General features: G+C 46.1%; 1 protein-coding gene across 2 annotated transcripts in view; it reads left to right on the forward strand.

Annotated features, from left to right (window-relative positions):
* AKAP2 (A kinase (PRKA) anchor protein 2) overlaps positions 1-8,426 on the forward strand; it is a 128,830-nt gene continuing 120,404 nt past the window's right edge. For both annotated transcript variants that reach the window (XM_011954593.1, XM_011954594.1), the window contains exon 1: positions 1-127. The gene's annotated coding sequence lies outside the window, so the exon portion shown is untranslated. The remainder of the gene's footprint in view (positions 128-8,426) is intronic.

Here is an 8,426-nt window from a genome sequence, read left to right on the forward strand (position 1 = left end):
CTGGCCCCAGCACGGGGCTGCCGCTCCCCTTCCCCGGAGTCTCCTGGACCCCTAGAGCGGGAGGCAGCGGCCGCGCGGCGCTGGAGCAGAGCCCCAGAACTGCGCCTCCGGGAGCCGGAGCCCAGAGGTGGGTGTCCAAGCTGGGGCGGGGCTGGAGTGTCCTCGGGTGTGAGGAAGGGGTGGTCGAGGAAGGACTGGAGATCTGGGAGTCCTCGGAAGCACCGCGGGCTTTTAAAGGGCTTTTTGTGGCCCTTGTCGAGCGGAGCGTGTGCTGGGAGAGGGCCCGGGTGGAGGGGCTGTGGCCATGTGGATTTGAATTCCTAGGTTTGTGGGAGGGCCAAGCCTTTGGCTACTTTGTTCGATGCTTATCACTTATATATGCTTTAAAAAATAAACGCAGGACTCCGCTTCCCCTTGCATACACACAGAGCTGGGTTGTGTGTGTCCTTTTCAGGAAAAGCAGTGAAATCAAATGTGGTCGTGGCCGCGTCTCCTGCCCCGGGAGCACTGAGAGGTGCAGCCGTTCCTTCTAGCTCGCAAGGAAGGCGTGGGTCCTGCCTTTTGGGTGGCAGAGCCGGGGGCATTTTCGCAAGTCCTAAACTTTTCAGAGAGACTGAAGTCAGGAAGGACCCGGCCCCGGCCCCAGCCGGAGTCTTTCGGAATAGGGTCCAGGGAGCTGAACTCGGGAGATGATGCAGGAGGAGCCTGCAGCCTCTTCTGCCCTGGGAGGAAGAACGCGGTCCGGGTCCGAGCTGAGCCAGTTCGACCTGAGGCTGGGACCTCAGCAGTTAGAATGTGGTATCTTATCCGGGATAAAGCCGGAGTTTGCGTCTCTGTGGGCCCTTCTTGGGGACACTCTGGGGTATGGGAGGAGCAGACCATGGGGGAGAGCACTGGGCAAGCCGTGCCTGTAATGTCCGTAGAGGCGCGCCCGCAAGGGCCAGAGCAAGGAGACACTGCTGGCCCCGAGAAATCCCAGAGAAACGGAGTGGATGGGAGGGGAGTAAAACGGGGCCCGGGAGAGCCGGAATCCCGCAGCAGGGAGCTGTGGCGCTGGTAGCTGGGTGAGGACTGAAGGCAAAGGGCGAGACGGAGTGCAGCCGGGCTGCCGAGCTCTCCAACCCGGATGCCAGGCGCTCACCAGCCCGAGGGATCCCTCCCGACCCACAAAGAGGGCGTCTGGAAGGTGACTTGTTTAGAGAGATGGTGGATTCCCCCTCTAGACCCAGGAAAGCCAGTTTCCCGTGTAGCTTAGCAGGGTTTTGGCTCTGATAGGCTGCGTGGTCAGATCAGACTTTGACATATCACTGCCCTTCCCTGTAGCAGTTTTAAATGCAGCTCAGGTGATTTGGGAAGACTTCCTAAATGTATAATATTTCTCTTTGAAAAGAAACTTCACCTACTCATAAGTCTATACGCCTCTCTCTGTTCTGCATCTTGGAATCTGTGAACAAGCCCCTGTCTCCCAGGAAGCGCTCTTCTATCTCAATTCACGTTTCACAGGCTCCTGGAGACTGCATGAGTACAAACTCCTCTCACCATTGGGATCCCAGGGAATTTGCTTCCTTGTCTTTTGTTCTGATTAGAGTTCGTTTAAGCATCACACTTGTCTTTCTGGAAATGTTCTTAATTTAAATTTAACTAAACTTCTCTTTCTTCCAGTCTGACAGCTTCCCCAACATTCATGAATACAATTTCATAATAACATGTCTAGAAATGAAGTGTATCCAGTAAGGAGTTTACTCTGTTTCTTTAAACATAAAGACTTGGCCTAAAGAGTGTTTCAAGCAATGCTCCGCTGCCAGCTGTCTCCTCCCCAGTTTTGATCCTTGGACCTTTCTTTTTCTTTCTTTCTTTCTTTTTTTTTTTTTTTTTTTGAGACAAAGTTTCACTCTTGTTGCCCAGGCTGGATGCAATGATGTGATCTCAGCTCACTGCAACCTCCCCTTCCTGGGTTCCAGCGATTCTCCTGCATCAGCCTCCCGGGTTCCTGGGATTACAGGCTCCCACCACCACCACACCCAGCTAATTTTTGTATTTTTAGTGGAGACAGGGTTTCGCCATGTTGGCCAGGCTGGTCTCCAACTCCTGACCTTAAGTGATTCACCTGCCTTGGCCTCCCAAAGTGCTGGGATTACAGGCATGAGCCACCACACCCAGCCTGGTCCTTTCCTTAAAGGACATCTTCTCCTTTGAGTGGAGGCACACCAAGTTTCCTGCAATTATCTTGGACAGCACCAACAAAATAGTCCTGGACCAGGGACAACAAAAGTAATGCTGCCTGTCTCCCAGTCCTTTACTTAACAGACTCTGCTGGAGAGTTCATTTCACTTTCTTTTTGGGATGCTGAGATGCTAGGATGAGAGGAATAACTGGGCTTTGAGATGGGACAAACATTTTGAAATACTCATTGTCTCATAGTTTTGGCATGACAGTTGGCACCACTTCCTGCCTGCGGAGTTTGAAGTTATTTCACTTTCATAAGTGCCTTATTCTGACTCAGTAGCCTCAGGACCTCAGGCTAATAAAGTGAAGTAGGTTGTCTTAGCTTCGTTATCAAATGAGGGGAGAATGAATCCACTGGATTTATTTCTATAAGTTTAAATATTTTCTTATAGAACTAACATCGAGTATTACTTCCAAAAATGTAAACACTTTGGACTTTCTAGTCATTATAATTATTGTCTAGATAATTACAATAATCTAAACAATAACCATTACAGATTTGGTGAGCTGTTAAAACACCCATGTCCCAGATTTGTATCATGGTTATTACCAGCCTCTGCTTATTAAGGTAATGAGAAATGTTTCAGATGAAGATGAAATTGAATTTGGATGGAGGTTGTGTTGAGGGATTTTAACAGTTGAAACAAGAGCATGCTAAAAACTTACTTCTGAAGACCACGGATAGACTGTTTAGTTCCAGTCTTTAGTTTTATACACAACTCAGCACCAGTAGAATTGGTGCTCTATCTTGAATTAGCTTTTGGAATGATTGTTTTTGATCTTGAGAAACATAGTACTCACTGCTTAGATTGTTAATCAGGGATTCTGTGTCAGCTATTGGAAGTTTGGAGTAATTGATTAGTATCCTGATGAGCTTCAACAATTTCAGTAAGTTTGGGTAGCAAAATGCACCTTTGTAAAATGTTTTTTTGAAACAGAGTCTCGCTCTGTCACTCAGGCTGGAACGCAGTGGCGTGATCTCAGCTCACTGCAAGCTCCGCTTCCCGGCTTCACACCATTCTCCTGCCTCAGCCTCCCAAGTAGCTGGGACTACAGGTGCCCACTACCATGCCCGGCTAATTTTTTGTATTTTTAGTAGAGATGGGGTTTCACTGTGTTAGCCAGGATGGTCTCGATCTCTTGACCTTGTGATCCATCTGCCTTGGCCTCCCAAAGTGCTGGGATTACAGGCATGAGCCATTGCGCCTGGCCCACCATTTTCTTTGTACTGTGCATACTCAACACCCAAAAGCAGAATTTCTGTAAAGCTAAAAATAAAGGAACAACTTCAACTTCAGATTGTCTCACTGGCATGAGCCTCACCCAGCAGCACTTTGGGTGGCTTAGGCCTCAGGGAAGAATGTTACCATGGATCATGATGGGAGTTAAGGTAATCCATATACGTGTGTATCTTACTTTGTAAAATAATCCCCTGTATGAACATGTAACACTACTGTTCACATTTTGGACATTTTCCCTTCAAACACATTTTTCATGAGTATATTTAGGAAAGTTAAAACCATCTCTCTTCTATTTATGTATTTATTTATTTATTTATTTGAGATGGAGCCTCCCTCTCTCCCAGGCCGGAGTGCAGTGGCGCTGTCTCAGCTCACTACAAGCTCCGCCTCCCGGATTCACGCCATTCTCCTGCCTCAGCCTCCCGAATAACTGGGACTACAGGCACTCACCACCGTGCCCAGCTAATTTTTTGTATTTTTGGTAGAAGCGGGGTTTCACCGTGTTAGCCAGGATGGTCTCGATATTCTGACCTTGTGATCCACCCGCCTCGGCCTCCCAAAGTGCTGGGATTACAGGCGTGAGTCACCGCGCCCGGGAAAATCACCTCTGTTCTAAAAGGAAAATCTACCATTTTGCTCAGAGAGAAAGTTACTGAGTTTGTCTATAGTATTTGATTAGAGTATTAAAGAAATGGGATACTTCAAGTAACATAACACCTGATATTTAAATTTAAGTTTTAAAAATGTATTTCACCCATTGTTAATGTTGTTAATGAAAGTGTTTCTAAGTTGTAACCCCTGGTTAGCTATTCTGCCGTCTTGCCTTGGTAAGTTGACTGGTGGTGAATGTGCTGTTGTCCTTCCAATGACAGCTCAGGATTTTGTGGTCGTCTCAGCATAATATTAGCATAGATATGAGTTGTGATTTTATAGGATTATGGAACTGTAATTGTGGAACTCCTGCAGGGCAGACTCTGGAGGCTGGTTTTTTAGAAAACTAAAATCCCCAGTATAAACTTAATTTCTGTCATTTGCCCCATTTTCTTGAAAGTTGAGTGCCAGAAGAGAAAAGGATCGAGTCTCTTTTCTTTCTACAATAAAACAGAATGTACTTTCTCCAGGGCTTGGTTCCTTTTTCCTGTTGAGGTGGATTCTGAGATTGAGGAGGGGCTGGAGAAAACAGAGCATGAGGGAGAGAGACTGAGAACATACTCAGGCTGCCCTCGCCTCTTTTTCCCTTTTGTGCCCTTGTCTCCCATCTACAGCACCAGGGCTACCAGTCCTTGTAGGGACAAGTTTGAGTAGGATCAAGAGACATGTAACTGGACCAGGCGCGGTGGCTCACACCTGTAATCCTGGTATTTTAGGAGGCTGAGGCAGGTGGATCACTCAAGGTCAGGATTTTGAGACCAGCCTGGCCAACATGGTGAAAACCCGCCTCTACTAAAAGAATACAAAAATTAGCCAGGTGTGGTGGCAGGTGCCTGTAATCCCAGCTACTTGAGAGGTTGAAGCAGGAGAATTGCTTGAACCTGGGAGGCAGAGGGTGCAGTGAGCCAAGATGGAGCCACTGCACTCCAGCCTGGTGATAGAGCGAGAACTCTGTCTCAAAAAAAAAAAAAAAAAAAAAAAAAAAAAAGGAAAAGAAAAGAAAGAAAGAAATGAAAGAAACAGAGAGAAAAAAGAGTCATGTAACTGGAATTTCCCATCTTGGTGATAGTCTCAGAGTGCCTCGCATAGGCCATGCAACTGGAGAAAGTACCCTGTGGAGGCAGAATGCTGCTGCTGGGGGTCCTTAACCAGGTAGAGGGTGGGTATGAGGATGAGGTGATGTAACTTTTTTTGAGTAGGTTTGAGGGGTTGGATTTTTTTGTTGGTTTTTTCTTCTAAGCCTTGGAAGCATGCATGAACTGGTTGAGGGGGGTGTGACATGAATGCCAGGGAAGGGGAGAGACCCGTAGAACTTATTGGGGAAGGCCACTATGCTTTGAACCCCCCCTTTTTTTTCTTAGATATGGTCAGGGGCTTTGTGGTTGTTTTTGATGCCTGATTGCAGCAGATGGGGTGGCAAGGCCAAATACACAGATATTGTAGTGCCCCCTTTATGCAGAACCATGACGTGACCAAAGCACCCTAGCACCTCAGCCAAGTTCTCTGTGAGATCTTGGTCTGTCACATAAACAAAATCTTAGTTCATTCATCTATACAAATGGAGATACCAAAACCTACCTGTTTCAAAACTTGTGTAAAATCAGGTGGATATGGAAGCACCTTGTACATGTTGTATTCCCCCCAAAGTTGGTTGTTCTTAAATTAACCAAAGCCTTCTTTCATCTTCATTACAGATGCAAATGATAAGTAAACAGTTTTTAAATTATTTATTTATTTATTTATTTTCTGAGACAGAGTCTCACTCTGTCACCCAGGCTGGAGTGCAGTTGTGCAATCATAGCTCACTGCAGTCTCAAACTTCTGGGCTCAAGCGATCCTCTGGTCTCAGCCTCTTGAGTAGCTGGGACTACAGGTGCATGCCACCATGCCTGGCTGTTTTTCTATTGTTTGTAGAGACAGGGTCTCACTACTTTGATCAAGCTGGTCTTGAACTTCAGAACTTAAGCAATCCTCCCACCTTGGCCTCCCAAGCAGTTCCACAATTACACTCCCAAAGTGCTGGGATAACAGGCATGAACCACCATGTGCTGGCCTAAAGTTAATACTTAAAATGCTAGCAGTTGTGCAGCAGATCAATTGTTCATCCTTCATACGGATTAAGTAGCTTTGAACATGGAAATTCTCTAAGCCTGACTGTCCCCCTCCCCTGCTTTGGGGGTCTCTAGCTGATATTCTCTTAGCCCCGAAGCACTTGCACTATTGGTAATTCTTCCATTTTTCATTACTTGATCCTTCTGTAAACTTTGACTAAGTCAGGAATTGGTCCTCATTGGGACGATGGACTGCCATTTTCAGAACGATAATCCTGGTTTTTAAATTTTTTTAAATTTTTATTTATTTATTTGAGACAGAGTTTTGCTCTTGTTGCCCAGGCTGGAGTGCAATGGCGTAATCTTGGCTAACAGCAACCTCTGCCTCCCGGGTTCAAGTCATTCTCCTGCCTGAGCCTCCTGAGTAGCTGGCGTGTGTCACCATGCCCAGCTAATGTTTGTATTTTTAGTAGAGATAGGGTTTCACATGTTGTCCAGGCTGGTCTCAAATTCCTGACCTCAGGTGATCTGCCCACCTTGGCCTCCCAAAGTGTTGGGATTACAGGTGTGAGCCGCCATGCCTGGGGAAGGGGCCTCTTTTAATGAAGAAAAGGCAAGGGCACTACTCCTATTCATTAGTGCTCTATCCTTACGACCTAATCACCTCCCAGAGGCCCCACCTCCTCATTCCATTATATTGAGGATTAGGCGTTAACATATGAATTTTGGGGAGACACAAACATTCAGACCCTAGCAGGGACCCTGGAAAGATTCTCATTGTGCAGAGTATGGATAAACAGTGATGCTAGAGCAGTTTTTCGAGGGTTGTCAGAGAGGGCTGAACTAGAAGTTTCCCCACTGTGCCTGGAGTGCCCTGGGTTGGTTGAGTGTAGGGTTTAGAAGATAATTTTGTCAGGACTCTTAAGTTTTTAGTCTTTTATGAGTTAGAAGAGTGTGGTTATGTAACTGCCACCACACCACAGCAAGTTCCCGCAAGAGAGAGGATTCCTCAGGTGGCCATCCCATCCAGACTCCATGGCTCTTTCCAGGGCATTTGTGGGAAACCTGTGGGGCTAGGACTGAGCTGGACTTTTTCTGTAGCTGAGACTGGTCCTGCAGACCCATTAAAGGTACCTTGCCATCCCCCAGTAGGGGACAGAGAGGGACCCTCATTTGCCCCTCTTCCCGCCCAACAATTGCCTGACTTCAGCCTTAATGTATAGCTCATCCAGGGTCCTCCTGAGCTCCCACCTGGTGAGGCGTGTGTAGAAGGTGTGAGGAAGGCCAAACCACATTTTCCTGGCAGTGGTTAACTGACCGTTTTCAGCCCGCCTCCCAGTACAGCTGACTGTATCAGCTTACATTATCAAGATGGCATTCCCATGGTGGGATAATACAGCATCTTACTTTGTCTGGAGTGATGCCTCCCGTAAGTTTTTTGATGCCTCCTACAAATGGAGAAAGACACCATTGTTTAGCCATTTTTATTTGGGTGGGTTGGATGAATGACTTTCCCAAAGGAATAAATCTTAGTTAATATTCCAGAAAATTGAAGTACTTCTCAACCCTAATTGAAAGGCACTTTCAATTAAATTAAAATCAAGGTGGAGTTCATGTGCCATGTGCTGTGTGATTCTAAAGCCATATTTTAGCTTGGCAAATTAGTATTTTGCATCAGAACATTTTATACTTGCCAAGGTTAGCAAGAATTTTCCTCAGACACAATTACAGATGAGCAGAATTTATTCATTTTTGGGGAAAAAGTGAACAGACTGTATTTGGAAATTTAGATCCTATCCAAAGCGCTTGATGATTCCTGTTTGGGATCATTTTTCCTTTAGAGAATAGTTCAGATCAGTATTAAATGCAGGGCAGAGATGGACTCAAAAGTGGGAGGCATTGCTTTTGAATGGAATCACAATGTGTATATCATTTTAAATATTCTTTCTGTGGTATGTTTCATTATCAAAACAATCTATAGCCTCCAAAGGATGACAGGTGTTATAGTGTGAGTGGCATAGAGGGTGTTGAGATAGAGGAATGAAAAGAGAAGAAATCTTTCCCTCTCCACTCACCATTCATAGAGGAACTAAGTTTTACCTTCGAGGGAATTCCCTGTAATTCCCAGGGATGCCTTGTTCTTGAGGTTCCCATGCAGGGTGGTAGGAGGAGCTAAGTGGGAAGGAATTTATATTTCTCGAGTGTCAGCTGGTAAGTTGGTTGCTTTACCTCCACTTTTTTAGAGACAGGGTCTCAC

Source organism: Colobus angolensis, unplaced genomic scaffold, assembly GCF_000951035.1.
Source record: "Colobus angolensis palliatus isolate OR3802 unplaced genomic scaffold, Cang.pa_1.0 Scaffold386, whole genome shotgun sequence".
Taxonomy (NCBI): domain Eukaryota; kingdom Metazoa; phylum Chordata; class Mammalia; order Primates; family Cercopithecidae; genus Colobus; species Colobus angolensis.